The 21,911-nt window shown below is 46.5% G+C and overlaps 1 protein-coding gene across 1 annotated transcript in view; it reads right to left on the reverse strand.

Moving 5' to 3' along the window:
• LOC122392085 (myosuppressin-like) overlaps positions 1–10,976 on the reverse strand; it is a 35,271-nt gene extending 24,295 nt beyond the window's left edge. Inside the window, exon 1 of the mRNA XM_043386588.1 lies at positions 10,834–10,976. The gene's annotated coding sequence lies outside the window, so the exon portion shown is untranslated. The remainder of the gene's footprint in view (positions 1–10,833) is intronic.
• Between the last annotated feature and the right edge of the window lie 10,935 nt (positions 10,977–21,911).

The raw sequence follows: 21,911 nt of genomic DNA on the forward strand, positions 1-21,911 counted from the left end.
TAACCTGGTGACCTGACCCAAGGTCACCCGGACCTGAAATTTTCAGGTCATATGTAAAAAGGTTGCCCCATAGCCTGTGGCAAATTTGGCGGCGCTGCGCGCCTCCGTTTTAACACTATCTTCGAAAAACCTTAGGGGGGGGGCGCATCGACCCCCCTGCCAGGGCGAGGGTTAACCCTCGCCTATGTGCGGCGTTTTCCAGCGTCTAACGTGTGTGCGGGGGGGGGGTCGATTTGACCCTCTGGTTGACCTTCCAGTCAGGTCAATGACCCAAAAGTCGGAGAAAAATCGGGACCTGTCAGAACATCGTCAAGTAGGGTTGGTATGGATGTTTTCGGAGTGCTAATCACGAATTTCATGTTAGTTTTGATCACAGATAATGTTTTTATGCAATTATTCCAGCCAGGTAGGGTCAGTCAGTTCAGGTCAGGTCAACCAGTAAGCGTCCAACAGGGTATCCATAGTAGGTGTCAGCCACCTGACAGCCTCGTGACATGTTATGAAGGCGTCTAAACTACTTGCTAAATGTTCAAATCGTTGCTAAATTCGAAATCAGCTCTAAAAACTGACTTAGAAACATGTAATACTCTAAAAAGTGAGTCAAGGTCATCAAAGGTCAATGACCTTGGCCACCTGATCTTTACGTGACCTTGACACACACCATAATGCATGGGATCAGCATCATTTCACGTCTGAACGTTTACAGTCACAACAAGACTGGAAAGGGGCGGATAATGTGAGCTGACATGCACCGAATCGCGATTCCGACCAAACATGATCTCGAGAAATAGGTCACAGGTCAAAGGTCATTTGGGTCAGGGTCATGAAATTATCTGGGTAGGTGCATAATTGGCCAACTCGAGGGTACTGAAAGTTTCGTCGTGCTCGGCTGCTTTTTGCGCGAGCTATTTGCGAAAAACCGAGAGGCATCTGATCCCCTACAAGTGCGAGGATTAACCATGCAATTTAGGAGCTCTGCTACATCACCTTTCCAGCATGGGTGTAGTTTTCCAAAAATCATTGGGGGTGCTCAATAGCTTTCAGAAAGGCATTCCATAGTTTTTGTAGTTATTTTTAGCTGTTCTTTTTTACTGTAGCCATCAGTCATCATGCAAGAAATGATGTTAAATCGGTTCGAGAGCCTGTTTTAATAGCGCCACTGTAAAACAATTTTGGCTCACCCAATGCATTAACCCGCGCGGGGCTGGGGTCTCTACTCTCCAGCCGAACGCGCGGGGCTGGGGGGATAAATTTTACCCCCCTGTTATCTCCCGAACTATTGGTCAGATTTGGAAAATTCAAACGCCAATCGAAAGATCTCATCACGAATAACTAAAAACATGCACTTAATTTAAAGTTTGAGGTCAAGGTCAAGGTCAGGTCAAGGATACAAATTGCAAGTTTCTACAGTATCGGCCTTGCACCGTAGTTGCCGAAGAATGGAGTCATGGACTGAGACTGATTGCCCAAAACGTGTTTGGGCCTGACCTTGGCCATAAGTTTGGCAGGCCAGATTTTGTACTGGACCATTTTGAGTCAACTTTGAGAAATACATAACGTACAAACTACAACGGTGGTAAAATCGTTGCTATACAAACGTTGCTACACGTTGCTGAAGACAAACAATCTTATCGCTCGCCAACAACATGGTTTCATCACAGGGAAATCTACGGTCACAAACCTACTGGAAGCTCTTGATATTTGGACGGAAGCGCTAAGCCACAGCTTACCAGTGGATGTTGTGTTTCTGGACTATGCCAAAGCGTTCGACACTGTGCCCCATGAACGGCTTCTAGCCCAGGTCCAGGCTCTAGGGGTGAATGCAAAGACTCATCAGTGGATAAGGAGTTTTCTAACAGGCAGGCGGCAAAGAGTGAACGTCAATGGATCACTCTCAGACTGGGAGTATGTAACAAGTGGAGTGCCGCAAGGCTCAGTGCTCGGGCCTCTCTTGTTTTCCATGTTTGTCTGTGATGTTCCCGACCTCTTAAATTGTCATATCTCTATGTTTGCGGACGATACCAAGGTCTACCAAGTCATCAACGAGCGCGATGGTGAACTTCACAATCTGCAAGAGGACATCAACTCTTTGCAAGATTGGGCAAAAACAATGCAGATGATCTTTCATCCACTCAAGTGCAAGGTCATGCATCTAGGACCAACAAATCCTGGAAGTGAGTATACCATGACAACTATGGGTGGAGGCAAACATACCCTTGAAGCAGTCTGTGAGGAAAAGGACCTGGGAGTCACTATAGACATGAAGCTATCCTTCTCAAAACATGTCACTAACCAGATTAACAAGGCCAATAGAATTCTTGGTGCAATTAAGCATACCTTTGCAAACATTGACAGCGACATTTTCAAAGCCTTGTACAAAAGCATTGTCAGGCCCCACTTCGAGTATGCAACTGTTATATGGAGTCCCAAGTTCAAAAAGGACAAAGATGCACTCGAACAGGTGCAGCGGCGGGCAACAAGGCTGGTGAACGGACTGTCTCACCTTTCATATTCAGATCGCCTCAGGAGCCTTAATTTACCTACTCTGGAATTCCGACGGAAACGGTCGGACATCATCGAGACCTTCAAAATTTTGAAAGGCTTCGACAAGGTGGACTTCCAAAGAGAGTGCCCGTGTTGTCACAACAGCATGTTCAAGAACTCTCTCAGCCGTGTCACCCGAGGTCACGATCAAAAACTTCAAGTTCAGCATCAATTGGGACCCAGAAAAGCCTTCTTTGCGGCACGAGTAACTCAGACATGGAACAAGCTGTCAACCCACACCATCGATGCTCCAAATGTCAATGTGTTCAAGTACAGACTGGGGAAGGAATGGAAGGACCACCCTGAAAAGTTCAACTACAAGTTCTCATACTAATGATCATCGTGGCCATCAATGTATGGCCTCACCTAGCATGGCAGTCTACTCGTCTTCGTCAGAAGAAGAGGAGGCATCTCTTGAGTAAAGGGTCTGATTACTCGAAAGGGTACCTAATGACCTTTACTTAAGGTAAATACTTAAGGTAAATACTATAGGTATAACACAGTTTACCCGCTCCAGGTGTGAGGGAGGGGTGTGGGGCAATGAGTGCACTGACGTGGCGCCCTCGGAGGGCCGGTATGGGATTAAAGCTCAGCTACACTAAGGACTTGTGTGGTGCCTTCAGTTATCGGTGGCACCCTCAGAATCACCGGCGTAGGGCCCTCAGAGCCGCCGGTAAGGGAGGCACCGGTGTGGGGCCGCCATGCAGGTGCCGGTGTGGGCGATCAGAGGTGCTAGTGTGATTCTCTCAGAGGCGCCGATGAGGGTCCTTACAGGCGTTGCTCCGGGCCCTCATAGACGCTGGTGTAGAGCCGTTACAGACGGGTGTGGGGCCTTTAGAGCTGCTGACGCGAACTCTCTACAAGCCGGCAGGGGGTCTCAGTGACCGGCAAGGGGTCCTTATTAGGCCGGCAGAAGAAGTCCTGCGGGGTCCTAAGAGACCGGCATGGTACTGTCAGACGCCGGTGGGGCCCTCAGGGTCACCGTTGTGGGGCCCTCAAGTCATCAGTGGGTGGCCTTTAGATGCGTAGGTGTTGGGTGGGTCTTCAGAGCCGCCGATATAGGGCTTTAATAGGCACTGGTGTAGGCACTCGGAGTTGGGGGGTGTGAAACCCTCAGAGACACCGGTGTGGGCCCTCATAGGCACCGACGAGGGCCCCATAGTTGCCGTTATGGGGCCCTCAGAAAAATAAGTGTGGGACCATCACAGGTGGGAAATGCCCCTAGAACTTTCCCTCATTGGCCGGTAAGACCTCTCAGAGGCCAGTAAAGGCTGAAGCAGACTCTTTCCGCGTTCAGGAAATCGCATGCGAGAGCCTATTCAAAAACATTGTAATTCCTCTCGCATCAATTGCTCGCGGGAGGTGCGTGCGATTGATGCGAGCGTGCTTCCATGTATTTGAATAGGCTCTCGCATGCGAATTCCTGACTGCGGAAAGAGTCTGTTTCAGGCTTAACGGGCCTTTGGAGACCACCGAGGTGTCCTTAAAAGCCGCAAGAGGCCCTCAGAAGTCGGCGTGGGGCCCTTATGGAGACCTTAGTGTGGCTATTTAGGGCACATGAGGTGCTCTAAAGAGCCCCACGGGGCCCTTCTGAGTAGAAATATATGGCCATCGTTAACCCTAAGCGGTCAAATGGCGCCGCAGGGCCTCTCGGACCCAAGGGTCCCTTTGAACCCGATGGGGGGAGGGGAAACGTGTCCCCTTACACCCCTAGCTATGCCACTGTTTTATATGCATCATGTCAGGTATTTTAGGCTCGCCCCCCCCCCCACTTCAAAATCGTTCCCGGGCCCCTGATAATATCAGATGTAATGTTAACACAAATATCATGCATCTTAATTTGTGGTGATTTATGCAATGTATATTCTCTTAGTCACTGAATTGAGTAAGCATAATATTTGCATGATTCACTGGGCTCATTACAGTACTAGGAGATGGACATTCTGATTACCTATTGAGGGCCTTGTCAGCTGGGAATGTTTTGAGGAGGCTGGGGGTGCTTTAAGAAGGCAGGGGGTGCTGAGCTCAGGATTGGGGGTGCTTGAGCACCCACAAAGAGATATAAAGTTACGCTTATGCTTTCCAGTTTCAATTCATTTCATTTTCCTTCATTTTTGGAAAAAGGACAAAATAAATGAATAAATTAACAGTGCTCGTGCATCAACTGATGAAGTATAGGTGTTCAATTTACATATGTAGTTATAACACGACTACGCATTATAAAAAGTTTGCGAACATCACTCACAACTTTGTGCGAGAACCTCATAACCTTGTGCGAGCATCACTTACAATTCGTAAGGCACATTTGCCATCTTTTTGCCGTGGGACAGAAGCAAAGATATAAAAGTTACGCACACAAAGTATTCTGAGAGTGAAATCATTAATTGTGATTCTAATTTCTAACCCTCGCCGGACCTATTGGTTTCCCGGCCGGGGGGAGGGGGGCACGATCCCCTCCCTCGCCGTTTCGCCCCTAATGGAGCTGGAGCATCGCGGAACAAAAAACGAGCGTGTGCTCGCCCCTAATGGAGCTAGGCTCTAGAGCATCGCGAAAAAACGAACACGAGCATAGGTACGAGGCGCAGCGATTGGTACCCGATTTCAAGATCTCAGGTCAACTGGTGACCTCTGAGGTCAGGTCATGTGGCCCAAAGCACGGGTTCGGTTTTTGGTAAATCACTTCGCCGAAAATAGTCGCAGGGCCGCAAACTTGGTATACTCGTTTTTGTATAGCCCAGGCGTGGGCTATATACAAAAAAAAAAAAAAACGCTCAGGCGTATAGTGTGACCTCTCGAGGATACTAGGTCCTGTAAGTTTCATCTTCCTGCAAAAAACTCCTCTGGCACTGAGGGTATTGCGAAGTTGCAGCACTTTAACCCGCGCCCTGCTGGGGGGGTTTGAACACCCCCCCCCCCTTGTGGTTTTTCGCGAATATCTCAAAAATGGCGGCGCGGAGCGCCGCCGTTTTTGGTACACCTTATTATACATCAATTCTACACATGTTGTGAAAATTTCAGACCAAGGTCATTCAAGGTCAGGTCACCAGGTCACTTGAAGTGACCTCACCTCATAAAAAGTTTCAATGTCTGTCATAGCTACACCGAGTGACTGATCGCTTTGAAACTTTCAGCGATTGCTAAGAGCAATAGCATGTACAAAATGTATATCTCAGAATTTTGATATCAATGACCTAAGGTCAGGTCAATTTTGCGACCTCCCCATTATAAGTCAATGGGAGAAAATTGAAATGCGCCTCTTTTGGACAAAAGACATTATAAACACTCCCAAACACCGAATTACAAGCTGTTTAGACACACTGAACATGAAAATGGTGTCCGTGACCCTTGTTTATGCCCTGAGGTCATCTTAGGTCACGAATGGTATCTAACAGTTTTTCGCAAATAACTTTTGATAGAGGCATGCTAGAGCGATGAAAACGCCTTAGATGTGTTCAGCTCGACGATACGGATCGACTGATATGCAAGATGACCCTTTCCGGTCAGGTCATGACCTTGACCTGAGGTCAAATTTTCAAGTTGACCTTTCAAGGTCAACTTATAGTTCATTCGATGCGTCTCGACGAGAGGAACACAATGCCGGTAAAAGTAAGCTCGTACAAGGCTTGAGTCAAAAGTTATTGCAGAAAAACTGTTTCCGAAAAAAATCGGCTATTTTTGCAGTTTTTGGCCCCTGCAGGCAAAACCGTTGACGTTAGGTCAAATCTGAGAGAATTACTCAGGAAGGGCTTTAATAGGGCTATCGAATGCGCTTTTCCGCGGCGCTGTAGCTCTATTGGTTCTCGAGTTATGCGTTGGCTTCTTGGAAATTTTCGACATTCGACCTGGAAATCGGCGAAATTTTGCCTTCAATGGCCTCTGGTGACCTGACCTAACTTTGACCTGACCAAAAAATTGACCGAAGTGATTTCGTCATTATTTTTGACGCTCTTTCGAACGCCGCCTTCCGCGTATCGCTACGTGGCCCAGGAGCCGAGTAACAAGGGGGGGGTGTTCAAACACCCCCCAGCAGGCAGGGTTGTATACCAATCAAGTCGATTGAATTGATTGATTTGATTCAACGCGTATTTTGAGTTGATTGGATTGAGTCGATTGACTTTTCGAGATGAATGGTTGACTGACTCGTTTGACTTTAGCGACTGGTTGACTGATTTGATTCCTGAAAATTAGAGTGACTCGTATGATTGAGTCGATTGAATGGAAAATTCAAATAAGTTTTAGTTGACGAAAAATAATGACACCAATTGATGACATCAAAGATCACAAAACTACACTGAAAACTGCTTGTCATCACAACTGCAATATGGGGTAGATGGCCAAATAAAGAACAGGCCTAAACAAAGTAAACATGAACAGCCAACTTTGACTTTCAACTGCAATAACTGCTCAATCCTGTGATAGAACCTGGCGATGCACCTACCTACCTTTCTGCACTCAGCAGGAAACTTTTTTTTTAATCCAGATGATAAAGTGCAAGGGCCTCTACACTAATAAAGTGTGATTAATTAATAATTCACATCTCCACATCTCCTCAGAAACAACCCACTGAACTCTATAAATATCTGAAACCCCTACAAAAATAACTGAAACAAAAGCGCCGTTTTCGTCTCGCTAATTACGTTTACGTAAATTAATAGCTAATTTGCTGCATTGTTTAATTTGCAGCAGAACGTTTGTTGATCCTTTTCTCCTGAGAGCCTAAGCACAACATACTTAATATATTTCATTTTCCTTAAAATATTTTACCGAATATTATTAAGTGGTTTTTTCAAATGAAATAATAATTAAAACGAAATTGGTGCTGTACAACCGATTTATTTTATGATGATCTATCCATACTACATGATAATCAATGACGTCATCTTCCCAAAAAATCAAAAGACGTAGAATAAGGATTTATAAAAGCTTAGCATACTTATCGGCAAAACGTTTTCTTGTTTTTTTTTTTTTCGCAGTCGCACCGTGCCGTTTTCGCTTTTTAATTTTCCTTTTCCTACTTCCTTTGTCCTTAACTTATCCTGTGGTTCCAGAGTCCCTGTCCTTTCCATTTCCCTTTAAATATATTTTTAATGCTCATCCCTATCCCCCAGTCCTAACAGTTTCAAATTGTATTGCAATAAAATGTTTTGAATTCTTCACATATAACCTATCTACATACGTTGGTACTGTTGGTAGCCAGTGACACATCTAGGCAGGTAAGTAGGTACCTACCTGCTTTCCTGCTGTCTTCATAAAGCATACCTAATGAAGTTGTCAAATTTGTAGCACATTTTCAACACTTTCATATGGTGTCAGTGTGGCATGAAAACTAGCTAGGTTCATTATGTTCAGGGTTCAATTCAGAAGAGCTCCGCATAACTCAAATAAGAGACAGACGGGGGCTTTACATGGGGTAAATGGCCTGATGACTTAGCTGGAATATGGCCAAAATTAAATTGACAACTTTTAGGTGAAAGGTGGTGATTTGGGTTAAGGGGCGTTTGTTGAAGTCAACTACTGGGTTATTTTGCACCAATTAAATGAAACTTCTGCTTCAATTCTACCCATTGAACCTCAATATCATGATCCACCTGTCCATCACTAGGTATCCTTCCTTATTACATAGAAACTTTGAATGGCATGGCAATTTATAATTTTAAATGACAATATTTTTATGTTTCTTCTGAAGGTAGGTAGGTAGATAGGTACACCAGACTGCTATGGACACTTTTCCAAGTTGGTGGGGCAAAAAACCTAATGTATATCTTGGTTTGAGTCGTTTGATTGAGTTGATTGATTCCTTTCATTGTCGCGTTTGAGTCGATTGAATCAATTCCCGAAAACTGTTCTGACTTGATTGATTTGATTGGTTTCCCAAATTTGTCGTGATTGAATTGATTGCTATTGATTGAGTCGTATACAACCCTGCCAGCAGGGCGTGGAAATCCAGGACCCCCAGCCGGGCGCGGGTTAAGACCGTGCAGTCTGCAGATGTTTACTTATGAGGTATCTGAGAATGCAGTTGATGTTAAAAGATCTGACTTTTATCCAAGGTTAGGTATGCTAAGTTTCAGCTCTCTATCGCCGGCGTCTTTCGAGCTATCGCGAAAAAACCCTATGGAAGAGGGGAGGGGGGCGACGGTATCCGTGCCCCTCGCCGGGCGAGGGTTTAAAGGTAGTGTGCCAGCTTTCTTGGACCGTTTGGAGTTAATGGCCCAGATAAGGAGAACCGGATTTTTAGAACTTATCCATACCTTCAAAACTCATGGAAACGTCTTAAATTCTTCAAATTTTGAGTACCCCAGTGCGAAATTCGCCCCGACGGGCAGTGGCGCGGGAACTTCTTCCAGACTGGGGGGGGGGGGGGGCTGAACCATAATAGAAATCAACCTAGGGTACCCCCAAATCTAGTTTTCTCACCGGTTTTAGGCCACTTATTTTTCAGACCTTGGCCTTTTCAACAACAAAAAAAAAAAAAACGAAAATATTTTCAAAAAGTGAGGTATTCCGTCTCAGCTGAGTGAAGAAACTACCGTTTTGGCAACCTGGAGTAAAGGTTTTAATCTGCCAAATGAGTTGCCGAGCCAGTGAAATAGGTGGATTTTTTACTTACATGCTTTCTTCCTTTGTGACCCACAACCCCTAATTTGGGGAGGACAAGCTGCCCGACGGTTCCTGGCCTCATGAAACGTTGTGGGGCACCGCCCCCACGGCCGCAGAGTTGTGGGGGCAAGCTTCCCCCACTGCCCCCTCCCCCGGTTCCCACGCCTATGTATGAATCTATGAAATTATGTTGGTAGATTTCCGATTTCGATTCCTCCAGCTGGGGGGGCTCAAATACATTACGAGCCCCCCCAGCCGAAAAGCTGGGGGGGCTCAGCCCCCCCTAGCCCCCCCGGTTCCCGCGCCACTGCCGACGGGTTGTCGGTCGTACCCCAACCACATTTCACACCACTATGAACAATAAATGCACACACTGAAATCGCTATTACCAGGGTTGTGCTCGACTCAAAAAAATTTGCCGACTCGACTCATCATTCAACCTCAGAAAGCCCTGACTCAACTCTGACTCAAACAAGGAGCTGATTTTTTCCCTTGACTCGACTCATGACTCAAGCAGCTCAATGAAAATATGAGTCGACTCAAACTTGACTCAAATTTTTTGTTGAGTCAAGTGAGTTGACTCAAAATTGACTCTGATAAAAAAAGCTCTTGAGCGGGGGGAGGGGGGTGAAAAAGTCCGGCAACAGGGTCAGGGAAGCGGGGGTGGGGAATGAAAAGCTTGTTTCTGGAAAGTTGAGTCAGCTGACTCCTGTTCCTAAATGTTTGACTCAACTCAATGTCAAAAGTTATTTTACTGACTCAACTCTGACTCAACTCAACGCCTTAATATTTTTGTCCGACTCAACTCTGACTCAACTCAACAGCTCAAAAATTTATCCGACTCGACTCAAATCTGACTCATTTGAGTCAGAGTTGAGTCAAATTTTTGACTCGACTCATGAGTCAAGCACAACCCTGGCTATTACCGATATGCTCATCCAATCAAGTTTCGATAAACCCGTTCATCATCAGCTCCTGCGGTTTCGAACACGCCTTTTAGTTGGCTTCTGATGCTCGTCGAGGTCGGAATTTCCAAATACGCGTGGTGCGTCGGGCCGCGCGCTCTGACTTCGGCCAATAAAAATGCGTCAGCTGATCATTGTCATTTCTGCCACTTACGTGTGGTGAAATGGGGTCATTACTTATAAGACGGCTTTTTCATATCAATTATTTTACATAAAATCATATTTCAAACCATAAATAATGTTCGACAGCCAAATAAAAGAAACAATACCAATACGGGCTTACAGTTTAAGGCTCGACATTGTGTTGTCTACGATTAGACAGCTGATAACTCATTCCCGTACGTCGTATGGTCGTAACACTATAATGACCTCTGCTTATTGTCACAAGTGCGCCGCATTCGCGATTGTTGCCCGACGCCTGTTTGCAGGTGAGCCCACTACAGTTGTTATACATATCTAAAAACCGATAAACTTTTAGGCGAAAAAGGCACTATTCCAGGCCCATTTTTGATTTTTTTTTTGCGATATTAGGTAAAAACAGAAGCTTCTTATGCTAGGAAAAATAAAATGGGAAATCTTTCAAAGGTGGCACACTACCTTTAATACCTGGTGACAGGTCATCACAAGCTGCATCACTGGCCCTTGGAACCGGCTGAGTATCGTCGAATCTCGCTGACTAGGCTCGATGATTCCAAAAATGCCTCTGAAGCTGGCCGAAACCTACCTGGGCGGACGGCGGCGCGGCAGCGGGCGGCGCACTCCGCACGGCACAGTGCCGCGGTGGTTGGGATCGCGCTGCTCGGGACGGCTCTGACCGCGTGCCCGATTCGAGCGCGTCCTGCGCCGGCCGGCCGCCGTCACCGACCTATAACGGCTCGTAGGCCGCGCAGCCGACCGGGCCACTGCGCGCGGCAGACGCGGTGGGCGGCCGTGCGCCACCAACGCACCTTCGCTGAGGATGCCCTCGGACACACCTGTCAAATTTCCGGAAGGCTAGGCGGCGGCATGGAGACATTCAGTGCTGTTCATGGCATACGAGGACCCAAAATCATCCTCCAAGGATCTAAGGAAATTGATCCAAGACTTAGGTTCAAGGATCCGTTTACCATCTGGATAGATATTGACACTCGACGGCAAGAAAGACGCATTAACCCGCGCCCTGCTGGGGGTCCTGGATTTCCACGCCCTGCTGGGGGGGGGGGTGTTTGAACACCCCCCCTTGTAACTCGGCTCCTGGGCCACGTAGCGATACGCGGAAGGCGGCGTTCGAAAGAGCGTAAAAAATAATGACGAAATCACTTCCGTCAATTTTTTGGTCAGGTCAAAGGTCAGGTCACCAGATGTCATTGAAGGCAAAATTTCGCCGATTTCCAGGTCGAATGTCGAAAACTTCCAAGAAGCCAACGCATAACTCGGGAACCAATAGAGCTACAGCGCCGCAGCAAAGCGCATTCGATAGCCCTATTAACGCCCTTTCTGAGTAATTCTCTCAGATTTGACCTAACGTCAACGGTTTTGCCTGCAGGGGGCAAAAACTGCAAAAATAGCCGATTTTTTTCGAAAACAGTTTTTCTGCAATAACTTTTGACCCAAGCCTTGTACGAGCTTACTTTTACCGGCATCGTGTTCCTCTCGTCAAGACGCATCGAATGAACTATAACTTGACCTTGAAAGGTCAACTTGAAAATTTGACCTCAGGTCAAGGTCATGACCTGACCGGGAAGGGTCATGTTGCATATCAGTCGATCCGTATCGTCGAGCTGAACACATCTAAGGCGTTTTCATCGCTCTAGCATGCCTCTATCAAAAGTTATTTGCGAAAAACTGTTAGATACCATTCGTGACCTAAGATGACCTCAGGGCATAAACAAGGGTCACTGACACCATTTTCAAGTTCAGTGTGTCTAAACCACTTGTAATTCGGTGTTTGGGAGTGTTTATAATGTCTTTCCTCCAAAAGAGGCGCATTTCAATTTTCTCCCATTGACTTATAATGGGGAGGTCGCAAAATTGACCTGACCTTAGGTCATCGATATCAAAATTCTGAGATATACATTTTGTACATGCTATTGCTCTGAGCAATCGCTGAAAGTTTCAAAGCGATCGGTCACTCGGTGTAGCTATGACAGACATTGAAAGTTTTTATGAAGTGAGGTCACTTCAAGTGACCTGGTGACCTGACCTTGAATGACCTTGGTCTGAAATTTTCACAACATGTGTAGAATTGATGTATGATAAGGTGTACCAAAAACGGCGGCGCTCCACGCCGCCGTTTTTGAGATATTCGCGAAAAACCACAAGGGGGGTGTTCAAACACCCCCCCAGCAGGGCGCGGGTTAACCAGAAACGGCCAACGTAGGTCGCAACGTCGCATTACTGTCATTCAACCCGCGATGGACCAAGGGGGAGGGCTGCACTCACGTACTCAGTCGTACTACTACTAGGTAAATGAAAAAAAAAATAAATTTTAAGGAATTTTGAAATACACATTTTTTGTCAATTTTGCATCACGATTTTCATCGACCTGTGCTCTATACGTGATAGACGCTAGCTAAAATACCAGTAGTGACATAAACTCTAAGATGTCCAGAGCTGAACAGTACCTACCAGTACCTATTTCACTTTCCGTCAATATTTGGAAGACTTAGACACATAATGGTTTCATCAACTCGTTGTATATAAAGCGCTGAAGAGGTGGCCGGCGTTATACCCCTATGCCGGGTTTACCCCAGAAAAATTAATACTTTTTTAAAACTCGAATTTCGCAACTTTATAAGTTTTTGGGACAACACGGCCAATTAACTTATCTAGCTAACAGGATATTAACATTTTATATATCACGCAAGGTATGTCATAAAAATGAAAAAGAACTTACTATGCCGGGCTTCCCCCGGCTTCCGCTAAGTGCCAAGGTTACGTGGAAGTGAGAGCGAGGCGGAAAGTAATGAAATGTCCACTCTCCTAACGACCGATACAAAGTGACACAAACAATGTCTGATTTACAGCCATTGGCACGGTGAATACACAGTATTAACTTAAATTCTAGAAGATCGTCATCAGAAGAAGAAAAATGCTTGCTTTTATTGGGACGTAGTGCTTTTCATTATTACAGGCAGAGCTCAAGAATCGAAGTTTTACTTCAGAATTCCTATGTTTGAAAGAGTGGCAAATAAAAGAATTTACCTGTCTCGTTGTAGGTACACTTTTTTGTCCGAATATCGCTTTTACGCATTGTCAGATTTAATACATATAACGTTTGCCACATGGACATCAACTACATAATACATAAGTCTGATGGATACTTTTTTGTTTTGTTTTGTTGGGTTAGTCCCTTTCGGTCTGACAAGACCATTTCAGAGCCGTAAGGATGATAGGAATTAGAGGGAGACATTGGTCTGGGCAGGCACTCGAGAGTCGCCGGGGCTGAGCCCGTCCAAACGGACAGGCCGACCAGCCCCAAGGTACTCACTGCACCCGGCTACGGGGTGCGCTCCCTCGGGAGCAGTGGTGGCGCTCCAAGAGAGCAGCCCGCATGACATAAAGGTGCCTGTTCAGACTGGAGTGGGGTTGCGGCGTGAAGGAGAAGGATTTCAGTATCCTGAGGATAGAAACGACGGAACGGAAGCTGATGGATACAATAACGAAATATAGAGCAAGGCTCAGGAGGGGGAGGGGGCAGGGGCAGCGCGGGGCAGTGATATATTGACAACAACTTTACGATAACATTTCTCAAACCAGCCCACTGAGAAGTCAGTCATACCGTTATATTGGCACCCTCCCTTGCTCTATTCTATCAGACAGTCGGGCCGGATAGAAAAGACAGGTGCAATGATTTGCGGCGTGCATCCCGGATCAACAAGCGATAATGATAGGACAGAGACGGGTGCAGTTGAGAAACGATCATAGCCGTAATGGAAATCCTGGCCGCAAGCCGACCAGAAGATACGAACGATGGCCGACTCCATCGCTCGCGCTCGCCGCCCACCGGCGGACAGTCGAGATTGCCCCGCTGATGGCCGGAGCTTTTCACGTGACATGCGCCGTGAATCATGCCCCGCGACTGCTCGACAGACTGATGATCGGATCGGCGAAACATCCCAGATAATAGAGGTACCTACACCAGACGGGGCGCTGTGGCGTTGTAAACTTTGCATACCAGCCTGAGTTCTAGAAGATTCGGTTAAAGATGCATTCTCGCTCTGCGCAATTGCATAGAAATGAAGATGCAATCGTCCCCAGGAAGTGAAACGGTAATGAATCGCTAATCACGTAAAAGAGTGTCAAAACAGTGTCAGAAAGTATTAAAAAGAAATAAGGTAGAACCAAAATCATTGCTTGTAATAATGTTATTTCCAAAAGACGCTCTGCAATACTTTTTGAACGATCACGTATGTGGACAGTGGATGTTATGTGAAACATTATGTGTAAGTACATGTGTATAATATACCAGCTGATATATTACCTACTTACATACATATATATCAGATATAACTTATATATCAGATATAAAGCTTTAGTGTGTTAGCTGAGAACCATCATTAATCATTTATAGCATCAGATGTATTGGTCGGCTGGACTTGGAGTCAGAAATGCTCAGACAAGCATAACAAGCAGGATCTTGAGAACTCCCACAAAGTTCGTGTGTCGCTCAGGGGAAAACAGGCTAGACTGAGATCTCAGATCTGTATGCATTATCTACTTCGCATAATGCTGCGAATCAGAACGTAACAGTTGCAGACTTTGCTTACTTAGTGGGACGAGCATTTCACCAAATAAATTATACATGTACCATAAAAACCTATAAAATGCTAAGTGAACTCTCCCCAGTCCGAAGTCCCATTGGTTTTCTACGTAAGCACCGGCGGCGGCCTGGAAAAAGATGGGGCCGCCCGCTCGCCATTCTGCACCTGAAGGAATATCGAGCTTGGCGAAAAAACGAACGTAAGGGCCGTTACAAGACGCAGCGACACGCAACGATTGGTATCTCATCTATTCCTTTTTTCAGGTCAAATTGCAACCTCAGAAGTCATGTCAACCACCCTGGGGGCTCGCGTTTTTTTTTGTTGTTGTTGTTGTTGTTGTTGTTGTAAATGACTGTCAAAAATTGTCACAGGGCGACGCCTTTGGTGTACAATTACATATACATGCTTTTCTATATAACTACCCCCAACGTTAGGTCACTCAATGGAGTCCAAAGTTAAGCCGAGGGAAAGTTACCCTAAAGTAAGGCCGAGGGAAATGGTGTGTAAGACCGTCCTCAACGCTTTGCCCCTAAATACCTAAGCTGGACTAGAGCATCGCGAAAAAAAACGAACGCGCGCGCCGTTACGATGCGCAACAACTGGCAACCAATTTAATGGTTTAAGCTCAAACGATGACCTCTGAGGTGATAAAAACACAAGATAAGTAGGGATTCGGACTTCGGTTCGTACGTGACTTTGCTAAAAGATGTAAATGGTTCGATATGTGATTTTGATTTGGCCGTGTTTTTTTACGCTCATGCCCGAGTGGAATGCCAAACTTTTTGCTTGGAAAGAGTCAAATCGGGTGTAAGGGCTGCCCCAAGGTCAGAGTCAGGTCGAAACCTCTCAGGCCACAAAATTCGTCGAAGGAGGTAAATTGCATTCTGCAGACTCTCGGCACAAAAATGTATTTAGGATATGGCAAAGACGTCACCCGCACTGTTTTTTTTTTAGGTATGCCTCAATGTACCTGATAGGTATACCTATCAGCGGAAAAAGAACTTATCTCTCCTAGATGTTTGAAACTGGAGATATTGCATAATGAAATCAGTACCAACAACCTATACGTATACATCTCGGAATTTTGATAGCGGTGACCTAAGGTCAAGTCAATTTTGCCACCTCTCCAGTCAATGGGAGAAGTCAATGGCTGTCAACCTTGGTTCCCGAGTTGTGTGCCGCTGTTTCGAAGAAAAGTTGAAATAGGCAATATTTTTCATTTAACCCGCGCACCGACGGGGGTCTGCGCCAACTTAGTACCGACGGGGGGGGGGGGGGGCGGATGACCGCCCCCCCCTGAGATCTCGAGAACGAAGCAAGATAGCGACAAGCGGTAAACGGCATCGGATACGCACGGTCAAGATCTACAATTTTTACAAAGGTCATTTTCAGGTCAGGTCAAAGATGACGTCACAGGGGTCGAAAAAGTCAAAATGGCGGCGCTGAATATGGAGAGAGTTTTTCTCGAATAACTTTCGAATTAGTCAAGATAGGAACAAACTAAGGGCATCATCGTGATCCTCTCGTCAATCCGCATCGAATGATATATATGTTGACCTCGAAAGGTCAAGGTCAAAGGTTGACCTCAGGTCACGTGACCTCGAGGTCATCATGTATATCATTCGATGCGTCTTGACGAGCTGAACACAATGAGACCATCCACGCGTCTGTATCTTGTTCCTGTACGGAGTTATTGGCCAAAAACATTTGGTGACCTTTGATGACGTCACATGACCTCACAGCTGCCCAACAGCAAAACAGACCTCAAGGTAGTGAAGGTTGATCGTATATGAAGTCATGTATGGTATATGGGGCCATTCCGACCCGTTTTAGTGGTAAAAACAGGGAGTTGATTTTTCCCCCATTGACTTATAATGGGGAGGTCGCGAAATTGACCTGACCTTAGATCACCGATATCAAAATTCCGAGATATACAAACTGTAGCTACTAATGACCTAATAACATCCTGCGACTTTCAAAGGCCTCCGACATCTACTGTAGCTCTGGCACGGTGACAAAGTTGCAAAAAAGTGACTTGAGGTTGGGTCATTCAAAGTGACCTGGTGACCTGACCTTGAAAGGTAGGAGGTTCAAACATGCACACCATGTGTAAAATTGATAAGGGAATAGTCATACCAAATTTCGCGGCGCTACGCGCCGCGGTTTTCCCGCTATTCGCGAAAAACCTCAGGGGGGGGGGCGGATATCCGCCCCCCCCCCGTCGGTGCGCGGGTTAATGGCATCTGGTGACCTGAACTTTGACTTGACCTAAAAAATGAATGACATATTTTCGTCCTTATTTTCGGATGTAGTTGCGAATGCCGTTTACTGCTTGTCATTACCTGACCTAGGATCCGAGTTAAAAGGGCAGGGTGCTGGACCCCCCCCCCTCCCCCCCAGCAGGGCGTGGAAATCAAGGACCCTCAGCGGGGTGCGGGTTAGACATCTTTAGTCGACAACCAAATAAGCCCGTTTTCCTTCGGACGACAACCAATAAAACACTTTTTCAGCCCTGTAACTAGGAAGCACATTACTGACCCGAAACAGGCGTTAGCAGACAGACGTGATCATTTAATTGACTGTGTCACGAAAAAAGCACTCGCGGCTCCTAATCCTCTTTACTCCCTTTGATCTTCTTCACCTGCATACCTAATCGACATGTCAATAGATAAGTTCACTGAGCATCCTACAAGCTTCTGGCCACTCCCATTGGATAAGTGTAGCATCCATATCTTATCCGCTCACTACGGCGGCGCGCCAGCTCAAGTTGGTACCGATGGCTCGGCAATCGCTGCTGGAACCCCCGCAAGACCGTTACGGTGACGTCATGCGTGACGTAGTATGGGCAATAGCTCACTGATTCCATCTCCCCGAGGTGGATCAGCATTTTACCGCGTCCAATCAACTCAATGGTACGACGGAAAATGGATCACTCCGGGCGGCTATCGGCCATGGAAAATCGCCTGCCAGATAATACCTAACTGTGAGCGGCGTTGTCTCCCACGAGATTCTCGAGTCGACACAGGCCGTCGGCAAACGGCCGCCTGTCCGAACAGACACAATAGGCTTCAGACCATGGCCCTAAGGCCCTAAACTCAGACATACTTTGATTTGGCGCCTTCTCACAAGCAGGACGACGTGTGCTGTAAACCATTGTTTAACCCGCGCCCCGTAGGACTACCGGCGTACCCTACCACCCGTAGGGGGGGGGGGGGCGTTTCGGCCCCCCCTAAGATCTCGGAAAGTTACCGGCCGATTTTCAAAATTCGAACGGCGTTCGATAGCCCCACCCGGGAACTACCTTGTGACCAAATTTCATTGACCTAGGTCAAACCGATGACGTCACAGGTCAGGTCAAAGGTCAGATTTTCACCGTTCACAGGCATTTCAAGAAATGTGTTGTGAAATCGAGTTAATTGGTAATTTATTGAAAACCATCGATGGTACATTGTTCGTCAAACACATACTTTGCTATCTGAGGTCACTGATACCAGGTCAGGTCACAGCGAGGTCAGGTCACCGGGGTCACAATATGAAAGTGTCGTGTGATGCATGTTTTATGGTCCATTTTACATGACAAATGCGATTATGTGGGTTAGGCAGCCTTTGGGGCCAGCCTAGGTCACGTTTTGGTGAAGGTCAGGTCAAGGTCAGGTCAAATAAGGTCAAATTTCAAAGTTGATATTTTTGCGTAAAATGGGTATCTATTCGATGCAGCTCGTCACGTGGAGTCTAATGGTGGTCTTTGTTTTGCTCTACGAGGTCTAGAACTGCCAAAAATTGAGTTTGAAAATTTGACGTCATCAATTTTGAACAGTTTTTTCGCTATAACTTGGCCAAAAAACGAGGTATCGATCTGAAATTCGGTATGTAGATAGAAGACGGTAGGTACTATCACATATATTCCGTTTTTTTTGAAACTCAAAAAACTTTTTGGATTTTTTGGCTAATATATCTAAAAAAATGTTTTTTTTTTTATTTTTGGGGTTCAAAACTCAAAAATTTCAAAAATCCGAGATAACAATCATGTAGCCCTGTCAATTCTACACCTTTTATGTCTTGACCATTTTTCTGTATCTTCAAAGCTGTAGGCCTGACAGGTCTTCTCACGAAGGTCTTTATTCGGTCGAAAATGACAGAACATGACGTCATTCTGACGTCATTTATGGCCAACCTATCATAGCCTCTGGAAAATTTTTTGGTCACAATGTGTAAAATTGATGCCCGGAGGGGTCCTGAAAGTTTGGTGGCGATATCTGAAGCGGTTTAGGAGATATCGACCGAAAAGGACAGGGGGGGGGGGGCGTTTCGGCCCCCCCCCCTACGGGGCGCGGGTTTATCTGAATTCTGAACAATCTTGGTAATCTTATGTCCCCTCGCCCCGCGAAAAAAGGCTATAACCACTGAATACCTACCCTACCTAAAGTAGCCAGTCAGATCCTGAACAAGCTATCGTTGAAAAAGTGAAAAACGTGCTCCTGTAAGCCATGTAGAGTACAGGAAAGGTAGCTCGGAAAAAGTTGAACGGCGGACAGACCGAGGCGGGGGGGGGGGGGGCAGTGGGCTAACACCATGACGGGCGCTAGTGTGACAAGGATAGGCTTTTTTATTGCGCATGATGTCAAGGAGGACAGGCCAGATGGCAGTGCAGTTTGCCCAGCGGTGCAGTGCAGACTCAGGGATGCGGAGCCGGAGCCGGAGTCGGAGCCGGAGCCGCCGGAGCCGGCAGATTTTGCCCGCAGCCGGAGCCGGAGCCGGAGCCGTGAAACAATATAGCCCGGAGCCGGAGCCGGAGCCGGAGCCGCCAAAAAAGGGGGCGACTCCGGCTCCTTTTTATTTTTTGAAGAGGAAAAAAAAATAATTGACCTAGTTCGGTTTGACAGTACCAGGCAGTAAAACATATGGTACTTACGTCATGGGCCATCAAGTGAATGAAAAAATCCGAATATCCCCAGTATTCCACAGTACGCAAACAACTTCCTGTTTGCTCTTCCCCCCCCCCCCCCCCACGTCTACTGCATCCCCAGAACATGAGGACCAGTCATCAGGTGACGGCCATTGTTTTCAAACCAGTGCAGTGGACTGCGACTCCCAGCACCGTCTCATCCCACCCCCCCCCCCCACCCCTCACCCCCCAATGCAGCCGAGACGGGTGTCAGCTTACGATGGTTCACTGAACTCCGATTCGCGGCGACTGCGTTTCCAATGCCATCGCTTCCTAGCCCTTTGTTCTGCCAGTTCTCTCCGAGGTGCGTTTGCGCGGGGACGCGGTGAGCCGGTCATGGCAAAGAGTAACGCGTATAACCAATCCAATTTTTCTTCCACCCGTATTTAAAGGGACCCTGCCACCTTCAAAAAAGTTTATGAATTGGCATGAAAGTGATGTCGCTCGGTTCAGAAAGAGCGAAAACGAATATCTACCAAATTTCACCGAAAAATATTCACCGGTTTTCAAGATATTATACTTTTACTTTTGTTTACTTTTTTGGGATCTCCGCTGTTTCTAGCGACTTTATTTTAGAAGTGCGGCGTTTGCGGCAGATGTTGCGCGCAAATAGCATATACCACCGCGTGCTACAAAACGTTTTAGTCAAACATTTAAAAATCGTTAGATATCTGCGCTGACGTCACACATTCAGAGGGGTATTCCTAAGCATTAGCCCCTCTGAATCAAAATGCTGCAATTTTGAAATTCAATATTTCCGATTTAAGGCATTTCTCGATGTTGTGAGTGCCGAAACCGGAAATTGTGAGCCAGGGACCCCATTTTGGCTATTTCAACTCAAATCTAATGTTAAGGTGGGAGGGTCCCTTTAATTGATTGCGTAGGGGATGTACTGAGTCGGAGCCGGAGCCACCGGAGCCGGACCATTTTACTCGGAGCCGGAGCCGGAGCCGCCATAACATTTCACCCGGAGCCGGAGCCGGAGCCGGAGCCGATTTTTTTCTCCGGAGCCGGAGCCGGAGCCGGAGCCGTCTGAAATTTCCACGGCTCCGCATCCCTGGGCAGTAGCTAGATATAACTGCATATTTCCTCATAGACCACACCATTCTATTTGTGGTCTATGAAGACGGCATACGGATCATCGAGCGAGCTCCACCCTCTTCGGCCGAGGGAAAGGGGGAGGGCAGGTGCCAGTCCCAGACGCATATTATGTTCTTTCTTTCGCAAACTTTATACACATCAAAAGTCCAAAGTCTATAGGATTAAGTACATACCTACGCTATGGATGTCACTTGTACTGTCATGGATATGGATGTCACTTGTACGCTATGGATGTCACAAGCGATCACTCTTGTTCGCTGTTGAGCGATCAAGTCAATACCTACCTCTCCCCCGGCTAACTTTTCGTATGATTGCCCTAATCCAGGCAGTTGCTGCGAGACCTTTGTGTGCCCAGAGGTCGGTTCGCAGCTTTCCGCTGCCGAAACGACGAGCATGCCCTATTGCCCGCCGACTACAGCCCAACAGTTAAAACTTAAGTGCTTTTCGTCGTCCTGATCATTATTAGTTTTGTGCCCGGTTTTGCGACACCATTAGCGCAACACGTGAGCGGAATTTGCTGGTCAGTCTGGGCCAAACTACAAATAAATGGTCCGCTAAAACACCAGAAAAAGACGCACTGAAAATCCGATCAGGATCAGAAATAAGTAGGCCATTCGCCAAGAATTTGGCTACACAGGACTCCCAATATGTTCAGCGCAGACGGATTCTCGTTATTTTCGGTGTGCTTTGTAGCGTACCTCACGGGCGATCTCCAAGAACACATGAAGCCTGGTATAGGAAAGTGCTTGCAATGTCGAGATCGGCCTATGAGCGATGAAGTCCGAGCCAATTACAGGAAAAAAACTATTATAGTTCAGGGGAGTTCTTGCAAATGAATAATTGATATATTTTTGCATTTTGCTCTAGGATACCATAGCCAAATAATGATAATCCGATTCAGTGAGCAATATTATTTTGACGGATCAGGATGGCACTTTCTGTCCCTGGAAATAGCAGAGTATCTTACCGTAGGTACTCTGTAGGTATAACAGTTACCTTACCAAACAAGCCTTG

The sequence above is a fragment of the Amphibalanus amphitrite genome, unplaced genomic scaffold (assembly GCF_019059575.1).
Source record: "Amphibalanus amphitrite isolate SeventyFive unplaced genomic scaffold, NRLGWU_Aamphi_draft 000468F_arrow, whole genome shotgun sequence".
In the NCBI taxonomy this organism is placed as follows: Eukaryota; Metazoa; Arthropoda; class Thecostraca; order Balanomorpha; family Balanidae; genus Amphibalanus; species Amphibalanus amphitrite.